We start from the raw sequence: 22,150 nt of genomic DNA on the forward strand, positions 1-22,150 counted from the left end.
TTATATGCACTTTGTTGACCCATTTGTTGTTCCATGAAATATTAACTTTAAGACATTTTTCACTACTACTAGTAGAGTCAAGGTTTCAAGCCTTCATTCCAAGCTTCAGGTACTAATGAGCAGCAAACATCATTAAACATCAATAGTCTGCTAGTTACTGGCAGGCTGTTCTGCTAGTTACTGACAGGCTGTTCTGGTTTTTTGCTGGTTGCATATAGCCATTTGCACTATGCTACTTAGCAGGGAAGGGTTAAAATATAGTGAAGATAGATACAAACAACCTTGTTATGTACACTTTTCATGGTTTTCATTAAAGTGTTTTTGTCCCCTACCGGTGAAACATTTTTCTGGATCCTGCGATAACTTTAAAAGTTCTTAATATTTGTTCATGAAACTTGAAACATGGATAGATGGCAATATGGAGATTATGCACATCATTTCATTGTGTGCCTACGTCAAAAATTCTGGTTGCTATGGCAACAAATATAAACATAAATAAAAAAAATTACTGACAATGGTGGAGTTTAACCGGTAGGGGACAATATTGCTTGGCAATCTCTTGTTATAGTTGTTACTGTGCATTTTTTTGTAAAGTTGAGGAGTCAATTGCCATTGATTCAGAAAATAACACACCCAATTAGAGATTGAATATCAGTGAAAACAAGACCCGTCGTTTTGAATGATATAACTGCAAGTACTAAGGGATTTCTATTGATGTAGATTTCTGCTTTTTTGATGCAAGCATTTAGCAAATTTCTCATTTTTAGCTCGACTATTGAAATATTGAAATATATATAGTGGAGCTATCCTACTAACCCCGGCGTCGGCGTTTCCGTTGCTGTTTCCGTTTCCGTGCAAATGTTAAAGTTTTCGTACTACCCCAATTATTTTCATTGTCCCTTGACATATTGCTTTAATATTTTGCATACTTGTTTACCAACATGACCCCAACCTATAAACAAGAGCAGACAACTCTATCAAGCATTTTGTGATAATTATGGCCCCTTTTCCACTTAGAATATGCAGCGAATGTTAAAGTTTGCGTACTACACCAACTATTTTCAATGTCCCTTGACATATTGCTTTCATATTTTGCATACTTGTTTACCATCATGACCCCAACCTATAAACAAGAGCATACAACTGTATCAAGCATTTTGACAGAATTATTGCCCTTTTTATACTTAGAATATGCATATTATTGATAAAGTTATGTTAAACTTTGCGTACTACTCCAAATATTTCCTATATCCTTTGACATATTGCTTTTATATTTTGCATACTTGTTTACCAACATGACCCCAACCTATAAACAAGAGCAGACCACTGTATCAAGCATTTTGACATAATTATGGCCCCTTTTAATTTTTTTTTCCTTTTTTTATTTTTCAAAGATCGTCTAATAAATTATTGAATATGAACAATTTCCCCATGATGGCTTACATTATACTGTCAAGCACTCGAATAGACGAGCGCGCTGTCCTCTGACAGCTCTTGTTATGCTCCCAATTGGGCGGCATATAGCAGTCACACTGTCTGTCTGTCTGTTAAAGGCCCGTAACTTTGTCAAATATCAATTGACCATAACCTTGTCATAAGGATTTCAATCAGGATATAGCTGCTGTGTGGCTTCAAAGTGCAGTAGGGGGCATTGTCATCATTTGTGTTTCACAAACACAGCTCGTGATTACTCCTGCAGAGTATCTGCCTTTCGTCAGTCTGATGCAAATGTAACTTAATAGCAAAATCAATAGTACATTTTATATGATAAAAATTATGCTATTTTGCATAGTTAAAATTGTGCAAAAATAAATTTGCAGGGCATTTAAATAATATGTTCAAACTAAATAACTCTGTGCTTCATTAATTTGACCCATGATAATTTCAAAGGACCCCTGAAATGAGCAAAAATGGGGTCATTTGACTCCTGTATGTCAAAAGCTAAGGTATTGAAATCCCTGTCACTGTAATCACACTTCAAATTCAGAGTCTCAACGGGTTATGATGGACTCAATCATCAAGCAAGTCAATCAGAAGAAGAATGGGAAACAAAAGCTACAGAAGGTTCAACCTGAGCCTGAGGTAATAAAAAATAATAATTTAAAGAAATAAACCTGTCTCAGTGAAATTATGTTTTAATGCATATCCATAAAATGACATCCCAGATTAGCCTGTGCAGTCTGCACAACACTTTAAACACTTTCAGCTTTAAATGGATGTTTGGTAAGAAGAGACTCCATATAAAAGAAAAATTCCATACATGTGTACAAGCAAAAAGTGTCTTCAATGCCTGTTAAGACTGCACATGCAGATCTGGGACAACATTTTTAGCTCATCTATTTTTTGAAAAAAAATTATGAGCTATTGTCATCACCTTGGCGTCGGCGTCGGCGTTGGCGTCCAGTTAAGTTTTGCGTTAAGGTCCATTTTTCTCAGAAAGTATCAATGCTATTGCATTCAAACTTGGTACACTTACTTACTATCATAAGGGGACTGGGCAGGCAAAGTTAGATAACTCTGGCGTGCATTTTGACAGAATTATGTGCCCTTTTTATACTTAGAAAATTGAAAATTTTGGTTAAGTTTTGTGTTTAGGTCCATTTTATATTCCTTAAGTATCAAATCTATTGCTTTCATACTTGCAACACTTACTAACTATCATAAGGGGACTGAGCAGGCAAAGTTATGTAACTCTGACTGGCATTTTGACAGAATTATGTGCCCTTTTTATACTTAGAAAATTGAAATGTTGGTTACTTTTGTGTTTAGGTCCACTTTATTCCTACAGTATCAAAGCTATTGCTTTCATACTTGCAACACTTATTAACTATCATAAGGGGACTGTGCAGACAAAGTTATGTAACTATTACTGGCATTTGGACGGAATTATGGGCCCTTTATACTTAGAAAATTGAAAATTTTGTTAAGTGTTGTGTTTTGGTCCACTTTACCCCTAAACTATCATAGATATTGCTTTCATACTTTGAACACTCGCAAACTATCATAAGGGTACAGTAAAAGAACAAGTTGCATAACTCTGGTTGTCATTTTTACGGAATTATGACCCTTTTTTGACTTAGTAACTTTGAATATATGGTTAAATTTTGTGTTTCGATCCACTTTACTTCTAAAGTATCAAGGCTATTGCTTTCAAACTTCAAATACTTTCATGCTATCATGAGGTTACTGTACCTGGAAAGTTGAATTTTACCTTGACCTTTGAACGACCTTTACTCTCAAGGTCAAATTATTAAATTTTGCTAAAATGCCATAACTTCTTTATTTATGATTAGATTTGATTGATACTTTGACAAAACTACTCTTACCTGACATACCGCAATAGACTCCACCCAAACCATCCCCCGTGCCCTCCCCCCCCCCGAATCCCCCCCACCCTAATTTTTTTTTAAGATCATCTCACAAAACCACCACACCCCACCCTCACACTATACTATACCCACCCCACCTTTCCAAATTGCGAATTCCCCCCCCCCTATTTTTTTTCTTTTCTTTTTTTAAGATAATCTCACAAACGACCACCACACCCTCACACTATACTATACCCCCCCCACCCCCCACACCCACCCCCGAATCCCCCAACTAATTTTTTTTTTAGATCATCTCACAAATGACCACCACACCCTCACACTATACTATTACCCCCCCCCCTCGAACCCCCCCAAATTTTTTTTTCAATATCATCTCACAAATGACCACCACACCCTCACACTATACTATACTCCCCCCCCCCCCCCCAACCCCATCCCCCCTAATTTTATTTTTTTGAAACGGTTAGAAAACACAAATATTTATTTTTATTATTTTATGTTTAAAATACCGTCCAACCATTGCATCCAACAATACCCCCCCCCCCACCCCCCTCCCCCCGAATTCCCCCCCTAATTTTTTTTTAAGATCATCTCACAAATGACCACCACACCCTCACACTATACTATACCCCCCCCCACCCCACCCACACAAATTTATTTTTTTTGAAACGGTTAAAAAACACAAATATTTATTTTTAGTATTTTATGTATGAAATACCGTCCAACCATCGCACCCAAGAATACCCCCCCACCCCCCCCCCCTCGAATTCCTCCCCCCCTATTTTTTTTTTTTAGATCATCTCACAAATGACCACCACACCCTCACACTATACCCCCCCATCCCACCCCCCCAAATTTTTTTTGGGAAGATAATGTAATAAATGTCCACGCCCCCACACTATACACCCCTCTTCACTCCACCCCTCCCTCCTTTGTGATTTAAAATGAGAGTCCCTTCACCTTTAAAAAGAAAATAGATGAGCGGTCTGCACCCGCAAGGCGGTGCTCTTGTTGCACACATGCAATAAGCATGATTTTCCCAGAGAGGCCCATATATATCAGACATAAATTCACTGAGAATTCATGAAAACGTTGTTTTAATGAGTAGTTGAATATGACCATGTGTTGACATGACTGTTTAAACGGGCATACTGGTTGAATTCATGAATTACTATGAAAATAAAATATTGATACTGACATATCGAAATAGTTTAAACAAGGTAGGTATAGATAATGAAAATAAAGTCAATACATGGAATGTTTAACCCTTTCCCACTCAGAGGCAAAGTGAAAATGGCTATGTGCAACCAGCATAAAACCAGAACAGCCTGCGAGTAACTCACCGTTTATTCAGGTTTTATGCTGTTTGTTGCTCATCAGTATCAAGGAGTTGGAAATGAAGCCTATACAAATTGAATCTAGTTAGAAAGGTCTTAAATTATATGTAACTTTCTGAGGAACATCATATGCGTCAAAATTCGTCTGCAAGTGGTAAAGCCTTAAAAAATAACAACCATGAGAAGACTGAATGCCCCGTGTATGACCCGTCCCATTACCTTAACTTCAAGATCTGACTTGAGGATCAAAAGCCACATTTATATTAGACCTATTTATTTAGCTCCATTGCATTGAAAGCCTCAGGCTTATAGAAATGCTTTCTAGTCCGTTTAATCCTGGGCCTATAACCAGTACTTAATGTCTTTGGGTAAGATCTAGAGAATAGAATCTAACTACATGTAACTTGATATTTAGTTACTCCAGTTTCCAACCATAACAAAGAAGTAATTGTATTTATGCCCTGGAAAATGAGGTTTAATGATTGTGCGTAAAAAGTCATCCAAGATTAGCCTGCCAAGTCCACACAGACTTATAAGTGAGGATGTTTCCTCTAAACTGGATTTTCACTTAGTAAAACTTCCTTTAAAAAAAGAAACAATAAAAGCTCAAAGTATCCTTGATAAGCCAGTGCAGACTTCACAGGCTAATCTGGTGTGATGCTTTACACACATGCTTTAAACCCCATTTTCCCATAAAGCAGCTTAATTCAATGTATGCACAGGAATCGGAAGATGAAGATGATGATTTACAAGACGATTTTGATAATGATGATGATGACGATGAAGATGACGACGAAGATGATGATGATGATGATGATGATGATGATGAAGAAGGAAGTATGGATGAGGACAGTGATGAAGACGGGGAGGATGTGAAAGGATTTTTTGATGACAATCAAGCCTGGTTGAAGCCAAAAACAAACAAATCTCAGCTACCAATGGTATTTGTTCTCGATACTTATATTATTATCTTCTGTAAGTATCTTCACAGTTTGACACTCAAAATGCATGCATATGGCTAAAGTGAAGTTGGATTATGTGCATGAAAAATAATAATGGGCTTAAGTACCAGATTTGTTGTGTTTCAAGTAATGAACAATTGAAATGAAAAGTAAACTACAAAATCCTCAGGAACTAACTATTCACAGAATAATTGTTACTATGACAGTCATTCAGTCATTTTAAGTGGAAAGCTTTTATATAGAATATGTTATTATATAGTTTTGAACCCCATGTTGAGTTATTAAAATAAAAAATGTCTGTGAAATATGGTTGTATTTTAGGGGGTTTCTGATATTTAAAAAACACCTTAATATGTAACCAATCCCAAAGCAAACGGAAATCCCAAACAAAAGTTGTATTTTTTTCCACCAATTTAATTGTATTTTTTTCGAAAGAAGTGTCTTATGATTATTTTCCCTTACCGGTTTCACCAGAGGGGACTTATGGTTTGCGCTCTGTGCGTCTGTCTGTCTGTGAGTCTGTCTGTCTGTCTGTCACACTTTTCTGGATCCTGAAATAACTTTAAAAGTTCTTAATATTTTTTTATGAAACTTGAAACATGGATAGATGGCAATATGGACATTATGCACGTCATTTCATCTTGTTCCTACGTCAAAAATTCTGTTTGCTATGGCAACAAATAGACTAGAAATACTGCTGAAAATGATGTTTTTCTGGATCCTACGATAACTTTTAAAGTTCTTAATATTTTTTCCTGAAACTTTCAACATAGGTAGATGGCAATATGGACATTATGCACGTCATTTCATTTTGTTCCTACGTCAACAATTGTGGTTGATATGGCAGCCAAACAAAAATAATCTGAAAATGATGGAATTTCTGACAATGGTGGAGCCGGTAGGGGACCATATAGCTTGACAATAGCCTTGTTATATTTCAATTTTATGTAATAAACATCCAACACAGTATGAAACTAAAAAAATAATGATTTTGTACTGATGTCTCAATATTTGTTGATACAAAAAAACTCAATTTGGTCCATTTTATCCATGACAAATTCCCAATTAGCTTTTTTTTTATTTTAAAAATCCCAATTTGACCAGACTCGAAAAATACCCTGAATTTGTCAATGTATTTTCTTAGGAGGAAGAGAGTGTCAGTGAAGACGAAGAACTTTAAGATGACTTTGATGATGATGATGATTCAGGTGAAGATGTTGAAGTTCAAGATGATGAGGATGAAGACAATGAGGTACACTTGTTCAATATTCTAACAATAATGATCTGTATTGATCTGAGTGTAGCTCTGGGAAACTGGGCTAAATGAGTGTGTGTAAAGTGTTTTCCCAGATTTGCGTTTGCAGAACACACAGACAAAGCAGGGACGACACTCTCCGCCTAAAGTGGATTTTTGTTGAGAAGAGAATTCCTTGAGACAAACAAATACCATATTAGTTTAAAGTGTCGTCCCTGATTAGCCTGTACTGATTGGAAAGGCTATTCTGGGACCACATTTCAAGCACATGCGTTAAGCCCCATTTTCCCAAAGTGTGGCTCTTTTGTTTTATTTTCTTTCAACCCTATCAGTGTTTTTATGTCCCCCAGTCTATATTGTTTTTGCCCTGTCTGTTTGTTTGTTGGTTTGTTTGCGTCAAACTTAAACATTGGCCTTGTGCAATATTGAAGATAGCAAGTTGATATTTGGCATGCATGTGTATCTCATGGAGCTGAACATTTTGAGTGGTGAAAGGTCAAGGTCATTCTTCAAGGTCAAAGGTCAAATATATGGGAGGGGACATAGTGTTTCACAAACACATCTTGTTTCAGCATTAATCTGTTTCAAACGCTTTTATTATCAATTTTAAAGTATTTGTAAGCATAAAATCAACAACATTGATTTCCCAATTTTAATCAAAAGGACTTGATATTTCCCAATCCAACAGGACCTGTCCCCATTCCCAAAATGGCGAATAAATTAAACTGTAAAGTCCACTGCTCCACCAACTGAGCTTAAGACAAACATATCTTACAATTACTTTGTTATTGATAAAAAGGTCTTAGTACGAGCATGTCTACGTTCGCATATATAACCTAAGATACAATCTAGTTACCTTTTTTTACCTTATACATTTCTTTGGACCTCATTATAATCAAGGCTCTTTTGTTAATTGCCTTACATGGGAAAGGGGGTTTTAATGCAAGTGCGTATAGTGTCGTCCCAGATCAGCCGGTGCAGTGCCACAGGCTAATCAGGGACAAAACCTTCTGCTAAAACTGGATTTTTGGTAAGAAGATACTTTCTTTGAACAGAAAATATCATAAAAGCAGAAAGTGACGTGACTGAATAGCCTGTGCAGTGTGCACATGCTAATCTGGGACAACACTTTACCCACATGCATGAAACCCCCTTTTCACACTGCACGGCACATTTGATTGCAGATGCTGCCAGTTGAAAAAGCATCCAAAAAGCTGAAGAAGAAGAAAAGAGAAACAAGTGAGTTTGACTGCATTAGAATTATCTGTATACTTATTGTGTAAGTGGTATAGCTTTTTATAATGGATAATAAACAACAACAGTAAAAAGCTTAATGATGTAGGTGGACTTTTTATTTGCTGCCAAAGTTCAGCATAAATAGACAGTGCCCCAGATCATTATTTTGAAAATAGGGTTTTCACCAATTGATTTTAAAAAATAGGGTGATTTTAATTCTTGAAATAGGGTGAATCGAGTTATAAAAATACATACCTTAAAATTATGTCTGCTTTACTTCTGATTAAGCTGCACACTTGTATTGATTCAGTAAAACTGTAAACTATCATAATTAACTTTAGTAAACAGACGTTTCATAATATCTTTAACCATTCAAACTGTCCATAATATCAACTTTAAACTTAAAAAAAATCGATAACATGAATGATTCGGCACTTATTGGCTCTTGCTATCTTGGTTCAAAAGAGTTTGCGATCGACTGATATTTTGGCGCAACAGTCGCGCACGTCTTTCGACCACTCTTGGACATTATTATTAGGCATCGTAATAGAAACTGAAAGTACAGACACTTTACAAATACATGCACACTGAACAACGGTTTCAGTTAGATTGAAAATGATGTATGTCGTCGTAAATAATTTGGTCAGACGGTTTATTTAACTATGACATCTAGTCCGCAAATCGTTTGAATAACTTTGACTGTTTTCTTGCTCTGTCATCCAGGCGCTTGCTAAATGAAAGGGTCGCCGCGTTACGATAATAATTCCAAAGAAAAAATACCGAAAATGAGCAAAGCATTTTATTGATCCTATTGTACGGTAGGCATCAAATTTGATGAATTTGTGTAAAAGTCAAATTAGTTGCGTTTTCAATACGCATGATATTGTGTTTCTTTGCGTTTTTAAACATTTCAATAGGGTGAAAAACGCAGATACGCAGCTTATCTGGGCAGGGGTGGCGAAATCAAATGTCTGAGTTGCCCGAGTCGTACATTTGCTTGTCTGGGCAACTGATTTGTTTCAATTAAATTGTCCGTGGACAACCAGTCGGGTCGAGAAATAAAAAAAATACATTGTTTTAAAGCCGTAAATAAGTTTTAAAAAACCGGGTGTTGACACGCCATTACATTGTCAGTGCCATTTGCGGAGCAATCAAGCTAAAATACGAGCACTCTCCTGCGCAGTGATCTCACTTATTTTATAAGAGACCGGGAGTATGCCGCATTTTCAACATTCGGCAAGACTGTAATACAGTGAACAGGCTGGTGTACTCGTTCATTCCGTATCTAAATACTGAACGTTCTTCTTCAATTAAAAAATGTATTAATAACAAATGTTCGCTAAATTCTAGCATCATTTTTTTCTCATGTTTTACTTCATACAAATTCGAGCATAGCCGGATAGTTACGTTGCATATGGCAATGGCTGTCATTAAAATTCGGAAGTGTTTTTCGGATTACACATTTACTTATGTTGATTTTAGAATAAAACAAAACGTTTACAGTTGTGTGTAATTAATTCAACGAGTCTTTGTTAAAATGCTTAAAGTGATGAAAAAATGTTTCGACAATATTACGCATGAAATGCACAATTTCAACGATGATTACACCGTTGCCATCATCAGTTTTCTAAGTAACTGGCCACGATTTTATCGTGGAGGTGTACACCATAGGGTCTGATTAGAATGGTACACGTGTAGGTATAACAATACATTAGTTTATAATTTAAATAAACATTAATGGACAAGTGTAGTTCAGAAACGGACAAGTTAAATTTCCTAAATAGTTGTCCGTGGGCAAGTATAGTTTTTTGAGATATCGCCACCCCTGCTGGGGCACTGATAGATTTTAATTTAACCTTATACTGTTGACATGAATAAATTGAGGAGACTCTTAAAGTTGTGTCAATTCCAACTTGTTGACGCTGATTGGATGTTCATACAAAAATCTACTGTGTTGTGCGAAAATGGAAATAATGCCATTATGCGGCCAGCGCAGCTCCAGACTATCCTGGGCAGAAACTAGCCTGCACAGAAACTAGCCTGCACAGAAACTAGCCTGCACATAAGCTAGCCTGTCCTGCTATAAAGTCATGCAATGGGTTGTGGTCTCATTAGCTTTCTTTATTGCTCCTCGTCATACGGATACAGAGGCATACACTGTTCGGATGTCATAAGGCCCATTTTTGCATGATGCGGGTCAAATGTCAAATCTGAAATAATACCATGCATGTTTGGCATTTAAAGATAAATAATGAAAGATTTGTTCACAAACACACATATTTCTGTTGTGTGATGGCTAGGTTTCATAGCAGTGATTCATTTGACTGGGTGAGTTGTGAACATTAATGAGGCATGGTCTATAGTTTATTTTTTTGTATATTGAATATAAGCCACGCGTTGGATAAACAAGGCTTAATGCATGTGCATTAAGTGTTGTCCCAGATTAGCCTGTGCAGTCTGCACAGGCTAATCTGGTACAACACTTTGGGCCTCTACTAGATTTTTCGCAAAGTCAATAAACAAAAACCACAATAAATGTCAAAAGTGTTTTTCGTTCCTTTGCGGAGTTCACAGGCTAATCTAGGAGGACACTGCGCACATGCATTAAACCCCCTTATCCCAGTGCGAGGCTCACACATGTTTGTGGAATGTTTCAGGCAGTTAGCGGAGGCAGAGTTACAGACCAACATTGCTCACACATGTTTGTGGAATGTTTCAGGCAGCTGGCGGAGGCGGAGTTACAGACCAATATTGCTCACACATGTATGTGGAATGTTTCAGGCAGCTGGCGGAGGCGGAGTTACAGACCAACATTGCTCAGACTGAGACCTACACCCTGCCCAGCGGACAGGAAATAGAGAAGGAAGATATCCTTGAGTTGGAAATGATGTTGAGTTTACCATTTTGGGAGATGGGGCTAGGTCTTTTTGGATTAGGAAATATTGTGTCCTTTCGACTAAAATTCGGAAATTAATGTTTTGATTTTAATAAACGCGATTTAAATATTATATTTTGTAAGGTTTAACTTATAGAGCTGTATTTTTATATTAATGACATGTTTAGACTTATTAAAAAAGTGTTCTTTTTTTAAACCTTCAATTGGGAATTTTTAGTTCCCATTTGGGAAAAATACATACTTTTTTTCCATTGGGAATAGGTCCTGGTACCGGACCAAAATTTAAATGAAAAACCCCCACTGCAAATAGTACTTAAAAGTGGAAAATAAAAGTGTGTCATTATTATATTTACTAAAGTTTAACTTATATAGCTTGATAGGGAAATTAACTTAACTTTCCAATATGTATTTTATGTTCTCTTTTTGGAAACCTTCAGTTTAGAATTTAAGGAGGTAATTTGGGGATACTTTTTTACTAATTTGACACAAAAAAAATATGATGTAGCATTACGTGGGGGTTGTATCTAAAGAAGAAGTATTAAATAATACATAGATATCACTGGATGAGTATAGTAAATATAGCTCTCTATGTAGAGTGACGTAGACCAAGGCCGAAGGCAGTGGTTGACAATTCTCACGAGGGGGAGGGGGCAATATTTAGCATATTTTCTGAAAGATGCCTTTTATACTTGTTATAATATTATTATTAAGTTTTGGGGGGAGCATATAGTCGCCGCTTCGTCTGTCCATGCGTGTGTCCGTCCGTCCATGCACAATTTTTGTCCGGGCTATTTCTCAGCAACTAGGGACCGGAATTCAATGAAACTTTATGGGAATCTTCACTACCAAGAGGAGATGTGCATATTATCAGCAAGTTCTGGTCGGATGATTTTTCACAGAGTTATGGCCCTTTGAAATTTTCCATTAACTGTACATATAGTGCAATTCTTGTCCGGGCTATTTCTCAGCAACTAATGACCGGAATTCAATGAAACTTTATGGGAAGCTTTACTACCAAGAGGAGATGTGCATATAATCATCCTGTTTTGGTCTGATGGTTTTTCACAGAGTTATGGCCCTTTCAAATTTTCAATAATTTGTACATATAGTGCAATTCTTGTCCGGGCTATTTCTCAGCAACTAATGACTGGAATTCAATGAAACTTTATGGGAAGCTTCACTACCAAGAGGAGATGTGCATATTATCAGCCGGTTCTCGTCGGATGATTTTTCACAGAGTAATGGCCCTTTGAAATTTTCCATTGTACATATAGTGCAATTCTTGTCCGAGCTATGTCTCAGCAACTTTTTACGGGAATACAATGAAACTTTATGGGAAGCTTCACTACCAACAGAAGATGTGCATATTATCAGCCGGTTATGGTCGGATGATTTTTCACAGAGTTATGGCCCTTTGAAATTTTCTATAAACTGTGCATATAGTGCAATTCTTGTCCGGGCTATTTCTCACCAATTACTGACTGTAATACAATGAAGCTTTATGGGAAGCTTAACTACCTTGAGGAGATGCGCATGTTATTAGTGGGTTCTGGTTAGATGATTTATTTAGAGAGTTATGGCCCTTTGAAATTTTTAAGTTGCTAAACCATCCATCGTATTATTTTGTCCAAAGTTATGCCCCTCAAGACGTTTCCTTTTATCTGAATATATAGTGCAATATTGTGACAAAAAAAACTTTGGGGAGCATCACCCGTCTCCGATGGTTTCTTGTTTGCCTACAAATACTAAAAACCACTATAACATTGAAAATAAAAGTGTGCTTTTTTTCGTTTTATTTGTGAAGGTTCAACTCATAGAAGGGAGACTATTATGTTTTATTAAACAAATAGAATACTACATTTATTTTAAATCAAATGTTTTGAAAACATGCAATTCCGAAATTCAGACATTACATGTGAAAATTTATGTATTATAGCCCCCCCCCCCCCCTATATATAAAATGCCATATATGTTGGGTTTTTTTATTACACTTATCCTGCAATATCCACTGACATTGCAAAATATATGTACTTTTTGAGCAGGGAATTCAGTCCGAAATTTGACTCCCCCCCCCCGAAAAAAAAACAACACTGCTGTGTATGTTGGTTTCCTTGACCACACATCACCTGCGACCTCTCCTGACCTGGCCATGGTACAGCAGCGTATCAAGGATGTGATGCATGTGCTGGGGGACTTCACAGCGCGTAGGGAACCGGGAAGGTGGGAAATCTGGCATGGAAGTTTGAGGGAAAAATGTTCAGTCATGCCCATGATGAGGCCAAAAGTGAATTTAACGTTGTTTAGCTAGACACAAATATCGAGAGATGAGTGATAAATATTTGTATCTGTTTAACTATATATACATTGGATCAAAATGCTCAATGCCCTTAGTTAATTCAGAACAACTGTCTCTAACTTAATAACATTTTATTAAATCCGATGTCTGAAGAGGGTTCTTTGTTTGATTGTCATCCTTGTTTGCCTCACTTTCAGGAGCCGCTCTGAGTACACGAGCACTCTCCTCAAGGACCTGTGTCTCTACTACAGCTACAATGAGTACCTCATGGAGAAACTCACCAGCTTGTTCCCATCAGAGGTAGGCACCTATATATATGAGTCGTGTTCTGAGAAAACTGGGCATAATGCATGTGCGTAAAGTGTCGTCCCAGATTAGCCTGTGCAGTCCGCACAGGCTAATCAGGGACGACACTTTCCGCCTAAATTGGATTTTTGCTAAGAAGAGACTTCGTTTAAAGAAAAATGTCATAAAAGCGGAAAGTGTCGTCCCTGATTAGACTGTGCGGACTGCACAGGCTAATCTGGGACGACACTTTATGCACGTACATTAAGTCCAGTTTTCTCAGAACACAACTCGTATATATATTTGAGTTTTGGGTGCGTTAGCTGCATTCTGATCCACACCCGTGCCCTAATGAGTTGGTATCCTGTGGCTACAAATGAAATGTCCTTATGACATGTACTGAGAGATCTCTTATGACCAGTCAACTCCATTCCGCACAGTTGTTTTATTCACTAACATTTTCATTGTGAAAACTCAATCGGGGATATGAAGTGACAGATTCTCAATAATTAGTGGAAAAGAAGTATATGTGACGTTTTCATTCTTGAATGGTACAATGTTTAATATATTATTTGTTTGTGAATGCAAAGGAGAAAATGCTGACTTGCATATTCTTATAGTAAATGTTTGTGTTAGAGCGTGCGTTGGTTTACAGATCCTGCAAAAAGCATTGAAAACAGATTGGAACAAGTAAACTGTGTTTTTTAATTAAGCATCAAACACATTAAAACATATTTCAGTGCTGTTTAACATGCAGGGTTTTCTCTTCTCACTGGGAAGCTTCCCTTGCCCTCTGAATTTAGGAAGAAACATCACATAAATAGCTTATTTAGGAAGTGAGAACACTGGTGTTAGTTTAATTAAGTGAAAAACTGCATGATTTGAAATTAAAAAAAAAATTGAAACGGCACTTTTATCAGACTATGTAATATAAGGTTAAAACCTCTGACATTATTTCCGTGTTTGCTTGAAGATCATTGATTTTCTGGAGTCCAACGAGGTGCCGCGCCCAGTCACGATACGCACAAAAACACTGAAGACACGGCGTAGGGACCTTGCACAGGCGTTGATCAACCGAGGCGTGAATCTGGACCCGATAGGAAGTGGTCCAAGGTTGGACTAGTTGTGTATGACTCACAGGTGCCCATAGGTGAGTGCCACATGCTGATATTAAGGTATTGAAGTTTTATATCTAGAGCTTTTTATTTTAGCTAGATTGAATGAAAAGCTTATGGCTAATTGAAAGGCTCTCGAGTCCGTTTCCTGGGTTGAACCAGTACTTTGTGTATTTTGGGAAGATCGAAAGAATGCTCCCACAGTGGGGATCGAATCATTGACCTCCTGGTCGATAAGTGGACGCCATATCCACTATTCCACGGCGACATGCAGTTAAGGAAGTGACATGCTTAAGTTCGACAAGAAATAATTACTTAAAAGAAAAATGCACAATTTTCTAATTTAAAGATCTTTTTTGTAATGCTGAACATTATAACTATCACTTGATCTTACATGTATTCTACGTCTTCATTTCAATTAAAGCTTTGTTATCAGTGTAATGTAACCCATGAGCTACGTACTCAGTGCAATGTAACCCCGTATTCAAGGTGCCACCCCCGAGTACCAAGCCGGTCACTACATGCTACAGGGAGGCTCCAGCTTCCTGCCTGTGATGGCCCTAGCCCCACAGGAGAGTGAGAGAGTCCTCGACATGTGCTCAGCCCCCGGGGGCAAGACCACGTATATAGGTCAGTTTAAACCTTTTTATTTAAGCTCAATTTCATTGAAAACCTAAGGCTTATATAAACGCTCACACGTCCGTTACAGGGTAGAATCAAATCTTGGTGTTTTTATTTGGGGGGGGAGAGATATAAAGAATGCTCCCAGGGGATTGAGCCAGTGATCTGGTAACTAAGGGGACACCATATCCACAACACAACGGCAATCTATAGGTGATTTGGCCTGCATGCTTGGAGATAGTTTCCAAACACCTTACACACGTCTCAGGTCTGGTATGACAGTCTGTCCAAAACGTCGTCAGACATGTCTGGTAAAATGCTTGCCGGTCCGATAGATTTTCTGTCTTTACAGGACCAAATGTCCGGTAAATATTTGATCCGCGTAGAGGTTAATATTTCACCTGATAACACGTTCAAAACAGTTTACATAGTCTCATATAAAACATTTTTCCCTTGACACAAAATATTGGAAAAACATCATTCTTAAAATAGCGCCGCAAACTTATGAATATTCATACAGTTGTGTACTCTCATAATCTCGCGAGATCATTATGCTAACAGTGAGGCAATGAACTGCACCTTTATTGGTCTGATAAGAAAATCAGCATATCTGGTTCCCTACATTTGTTATTTTCCGTCGCCAAAGCGGGAAAACTTAGGCCACACAGCATTTTGACCTCTTTTCAAGGACTCTTCGCAAATGTAACAACAATGATCTTAGCTGAAGCTATTGTCTCATTGTAACTGGGAAAAAATGTGAACACTGACAGTATCTGTTAGTCCAATTGTCTTACCTTTTAGAATTAACGAAATTTGCCCTATATGCTTTGTCTGTTTAAAGGTTTTTTGGTCTGGTATAATGTTTTTCTGTCTGGTAAAATGTCAAAGGTTACCAGACTAAATGTCCTGTAAAATGTGGGCAATTTTCGGAAAGACTGCTATGAGAATCTTTCTATTGTCAGGTGATTTCCTCGGTTTTGATTGAAAATGTTAATCAGAAAAGTTGATGAATTTATTGGCAATAGTGTAAAAATCTGGTTGCATGGTCTAATCTTTTTGTTCACCAGCTGCTCTTATGTATTACATGTGTTTGTTTTCCAGCTGCTCTGATGCGTAACACAGGCATGCTGTTTGCTAACAATTGGTCCACTATATGATGATGGTCTTTTGTTTTTGTTTGCCAGCTGATCTGATGCGTAACACAGGCATGCTGTTTGCTAACGACGCCAACAAGGAGCATGTACAGGCGGTGGTAGGAAATGTGCATCGTATGGGGATCACCAACACAGTCATCTCTGACGTGGACGGCCGGAGGCTGCCTGAGGTATGGGCCAGGGCCTTGTCTCGCATCACATGAGCCTCATTCTGAGAAAACAGGGCTTAATGCATGTGCATAAAGTGTGGTCGCAGATTAACCTGTGCAATCAGAAACAACACTTTCCACCTTTATGGTATTTCTCGTTTAAAGAAAATCTCTTCTTATGGACAATCCAGTCTAGGTGGAACGTGTTGTCCCTGATTAGTCTGTGCCAATAGCACTGGATAATCTCAGACTTTACTTAATGCACATGCATTAAGCCCAGCACTGGACTACAATCCTATGATTGGGGGTTCGATAACTGGCCTGGTTACATAATATTTGTGAGCGATGGTAATGAACTTTTTCAGTTACTGGGCCTTTAATATTGGTAAACCAGCTTACAAAGAAACGTGTGAGTACGTTAATATACAATTGTGATGTTACTGAAATACTGTACAAAAAGGGTAAAAGATCTTAATAAAAAAAACATCATACATGTACTGCTTAAGCTGTATATTTAACAAATCAAGATGCAAAGCAGATTGTCTGCCCGAGTCCAAAATGAGCATTTTGCTAGCATTTGAAAGATGCATTATTTATCCATTAAAACCCGTGGCCATGCTGTTCTATGAATTAAATGTCCATTAAAACGCCTTGCCATGCTGTTCTTTGAATTATATGTCAATTGAAACCCCTGGCCATGCTTTTTTTATTTTTTGTCAATTAAAACCCCTGGCCATGCTGTTCTATGAATTATATGTTATATAAAAACCCCGGCCATGCTGTTTTATGAATTATGTGTCCATTAAAACCACTGTTCTATGAATTGTGTCCATTAAAACTACTAAAAATAAATTATTTGTTCATTAAGACCGTTTTCTATGAATTATGTGTCCATTTAAAAACCGCTGTTCTATGAATTAAGTGTCTATTAAAACCCCTGTTCTATGTATCTGTATCTATAATCAGATCATGAAGGGGTTTGACCGTGTGTTGCTGGACGCTCCCTGCAGTGGGTCAGGGGTCATCTCCAAGGACCCAGAGGTCAAGGTCACCAAGGACGAGGCGGATATCTTGCGATGTTCCCAACTGCAGAAGGAACTTCTACTGGCAGCGATAGACTGCTGTAATGCAAAGTCAAAGACTGGGGGATATGTTGTGTACTCAACATGTTCTGTGTTGGTAAGGGAGAAAACTGCTTTGTCGATTGTAGAAGTATTTAAAGTCATGTTTTCTATGTGAAAACAAAAGAAGTTATCTTACAGGAAATAGTGCAGATGTTTTAATTGACTGCAAGCATTTGATTGCACCCTATCTTGTACATATGAGCCTCGTTCTGAGAAAACTGGGCTTAATGCATGTGCGTAAAGTGTCGTCCCAGATTAGCCTGTGCAGTGTTGTCCAAAATAAGCATGTGAAGTCCGCACAGGCTTATTGGGGACTACACTTTCTGCCTAAAATGGATTTTCAATAAGAAGAGGCTACATTGAAAAATAAAATACCATACAAGCAGACAGTGTTGTCCTTGATTAGCCTGTGTAGACTATAAACAGTTTAATCTGGGACGATACTAAACACACATGCATTAAACACTGTTTTCCCAGAGTTCAGCTCAAATGTTTCTTGTTGATCATTCTTAGGTGGAGGAGAATGAATGGGTGGTAGACTACGCATTGAAGAAACGCAATGTGAAACTGGTTCCAACCGGTCTCGACTTTGGAAAGGATGGCTTTACCAAGTGAGTAATGACCCATTATGGTACAACTTAGTATTATTTTCTTCATTGAAATTAAGCAAACGTTTTTTATCTGTCTTTTATCCTTTGGGTTAAAAGGCCTGGACTCGTTTTGTTTTTCAGATAAATAGGATAATAGATAAGAGCTTGATTCAAATTACTGAGATAGCAATATTATGTGTGGGACAATAATTGTTGTGGATTTTTGATAGTTGAAGAAATGCAGAAAGTTTGAATGTTAATACTTACAAAAACTACACTCTAAATTTACAAAAGAAAAATATATATGGCAAACAATATACATTATAACCAATGACATTGTTTCCAGTTTTGAGAAGCACCGGTTCCATCCGAGTCTGAAGCAGACAAAACGATTCTACCCACACACACATAACCTGGACGGGTTCTTTGTTTCGAAATTGAAGAAGTTCTCCAACACCATTCCAGGAATGGAGGGTAAGTTATACACATGGGGTAATGGAGCGTAAGTTATACACATGGGGGAATAGAGGGTAAGTTATACACATGGGGGGATGGATGGTAAGTTATACACATGGGGGAATGGAGGGTAAGTTATACACATTGGGGAATGGAGGGTAAGTTATACACATTGGGGAATAGAGAGTAAGTTATACACATGGGGGAATAGAGGGTAAGTTATACACATGGGGGAATAGAGGGTAAGTTATACACATGGGGGAACGGAGGGTAAGTTATACACATGAGGGAATGGAGGGTAAGTTATACACATTGGGGAATAGAGGGTAAGTTATACACATGGGGGAATAGAGGGTAAGTTATACACATGGGGAATAGAGGGTAAGTTATACACATTGGGAAATAGAGGATAAGTTATACACATGGGGGAAGGGAGGGTAAGTTATACACATGGGGGAATGGAGGATAAGTTTTACACATTGGGGAATGGAAGGTAATTTATACACATTGGGGACTAGAGGGTAAGTTATACACATTGGGGAATGGAGGGTAAGTTATACACATTGGGATATAGAGGGTTAGTTATACACATTGCGGAATGGAGGGTAAGTTATACACATTGAGGAATAGAGGGTAAGTTATACACATTGGGGAATGGAGGGTAAGTTACACACATTTGGGAATGGAGGATAAATTATACACATGGGGGGAATGGAGGGTGAGTTATACACATGGGGGAATGTAGGGTAAGTTATACACATGGGGGGAATAGAGGGTAAGTTATACACATGGGGGAATGGAGGGTAAGTTATACACATGGGGGAATGGAGGGTAAGTTATACGCATGGGGGGAATAGAGGGTAAGTTATACACATGGGGGAATGGAGGGTAAGTTATACACATTGGGGAATGGAGGGTAAGTTATACACATGGGGGTGCGGGGATGGAGGGAAAAACTTCAGTTGTGGAGGGCTATATACGGAGTTTGCGCTATATTTTATTTCTTTTGTTAATTAAGTTTCCAGCAAAATTACTTTTGTCAACTGCCATTTTTTGGCATGACAAAACAAAAAGTTTATTCATATAACTTAAACAAGTCTAGTTCATCGTTATAAATACATGTACACAACTTACAATATATAAGCAACAAGCACAAGCATAGCTATGTAAAAGTGACAAAAAAGTATATAAAATGTGTTAAAATGGCCTTTATATTACTAAAAGTTTGCATTCAATGTCTCAGTTCTCATTTTAAAAGCATTTTTACAATATTTTGAGAGATTCCTATGAAATTTAGTGTCAGTATTTATTAACATAAGTATAAATTTATGCATACTAGGTGGGTTCTAATAAAATCTGTCGATATACAGTTTTCTAATATTGGTATAAAGAGGACACACAGTTACAAAATGATAAAAGTTAGCCACACTTCTATGGACTTTACTGTTAACATGTACACTGTTTCTGCTTGCAGAGAAAAAGGAAGACAAGCTGGGAGAATTTGGAGGCTTCTTTGAAGCAGAGAACTCCACAGGTAGGCTGATACATGATAATCTTGGAGAAATACACGAACATGATACCTTCTTGAGAATAAGTCATTTTACAATTCATTGTGAAATATCTTGATTCAAAATCTTGTAAATATTTCTGTGGGTTCAAGTCATCAGACTTGATTTTAAAATCCAAGGTTTCTTTTCACGGTAACCAAAACCTTACAAATACAATTCAAAATATCTTAAATGAAATTAAATTTTAATTGTGTTGTTTATCTTGTAAAAATGTTTTTTTAACTGAAATTATATGTCTGCATGCTGTTTCGCGAATCAACATAAGTGTTGAATATGATCAATTTACCAATATGGTGTACACAATCTAAATTTCGTTTGTTATCCACCGCCATAGGCGGAGGGATATTGTTTTGGCGTTGTCCGTCCGTCCGTCTTTCAGTCATCTCGTCTTTCCGTCCGTCGGCACTTTTGTGTCCGGAGCCATATCTTGGAAGTGCTTTGGCGAATATCATTGAAACTTCGTATGATTATATATATGGATAAGAGGATGATGCACACCAAATGGCATTGTGCACCATTTGTTAATAACGGCGTTATGGCCCTTTGTATCTTGAAAAAATGCTTTTTTGAGTGTCAAATATAATAATATGTTTGTGTCCAGAAGCATATTGGCGGGTTATATCAATTCAACAAATTTGTTATTATTAAAGACTTATGTTTGAGAATGTATATTGTAGTTCATATGTAAGTTTTTATTAAAAAAAACAACAAAATCATTCCTTTGCAGTGAAAGCTGAGGCAGACAGCACTGAGGCAGATGTTAATAAAAGTGAAAATAAACAGACAGTCAATAAGGACCAGAAAACATCTATAAATAAGGGACTGTCACCTAGCAACAAACAACCGTCACCTAGCAACATAGGACCGTTCTCTAGGAAACCTATTAATAATAGCAGCGCTAAAGGGGCCCATTTTTCAGTTAGTCCTGAGGGGGACAGCATTGAAGGCCAGCAGAATAAGGGATGGAAAGGGAAGAAGTTTGGACAGAAGAAGAAGTGGAATAACAACAAGAATGGAGGAGGGGGCGCAGCGGGTGCTAAGTTCAAGCCAGGAAAGTTTAAGCGGTTTAAGTCAGGAGGCAAAGATAAAGGGAAGGGGAGGAATGCGTGATTAAAATAGGGTGCAGGGTTAGGATGTTTATGGCAGTGTTTCCTGGGAATGATGTGTGTGATAGTGGTGATAGTTAACTTACAAATACTGATTTGTAAAGTTTTTGAGGTGAAATGAAAAACAGAATGATGTCAGAATTTCCAATACAAAGTACTGGTGTACTTTTGTTCACTGTTGGTATCTACATGGCTTATCCCAGTACATTTAAAATTAGTTTTCTTAAGTCATCTTTAGCAAGCATCTTGGATAATTGTTTGGTATTGAACAGTAAGAACAACACGGAAACATGGCAATCAAGTCATTACGTGGCTTGCTGGCTACTGATTGAGTTTACTTTAATTGTTTATGAGACTCACTCTGGGAAATCGGGGGTAAATTCATGTGTGTAAGCTATTAAGGAACAACACTTTGCTTAAACTGGATTGTCGCAAAGAAGAGACTTCCTTTAAACAAAAATACTATAAATGTGGAAAGTGTCATCCCTGATTAGCCTGTACACACTGCGCAGGCTAATCTGGCTGACACTTTACGCACATGCATTAAACATCCTTTTCCCAGAACGCAACTCATATAAATATCTTTATAAGAAAATAAGTTACAGTATATATTCTCTCACACTGCATGCTCAGCACTTCAGGCATGCTGCAAGCCCTGTAATGAAGACATC

The 22,150-nt window shown here is 37.6% G+C and overlaps 1 pseudogene; it reads left to right on the top strand.

Moving 5' to 3' along the window:
• The first annotated feature begins 1,991 nt into the window (after positions 1 to 1,991).
• Positions 1,992 to 21,483, top strand: LOC127840460 (probable 28S rRNA (cytosine-C(5))-methyltransferase; annotated as a pseudogene).
• Positions 21,484 to 22,150: the final 667 nt, after the last annotated feature.

The sequence above is a fragment of the Dreissena polymorpha genome, chromosome 8 (assembly GCF_020536995.1).
Source record: "Dreissena polymorpha isolate Duluth1 chromosome 8, UMN_Dpol_1.0, whole genome shotgun sequence".
Lineage (NCBI taxonomy): Eukaryota > Metazoa > Mollusca > Bivalvia > Myida > Dreissenidae > Dreissena > Dreissena polymorpha.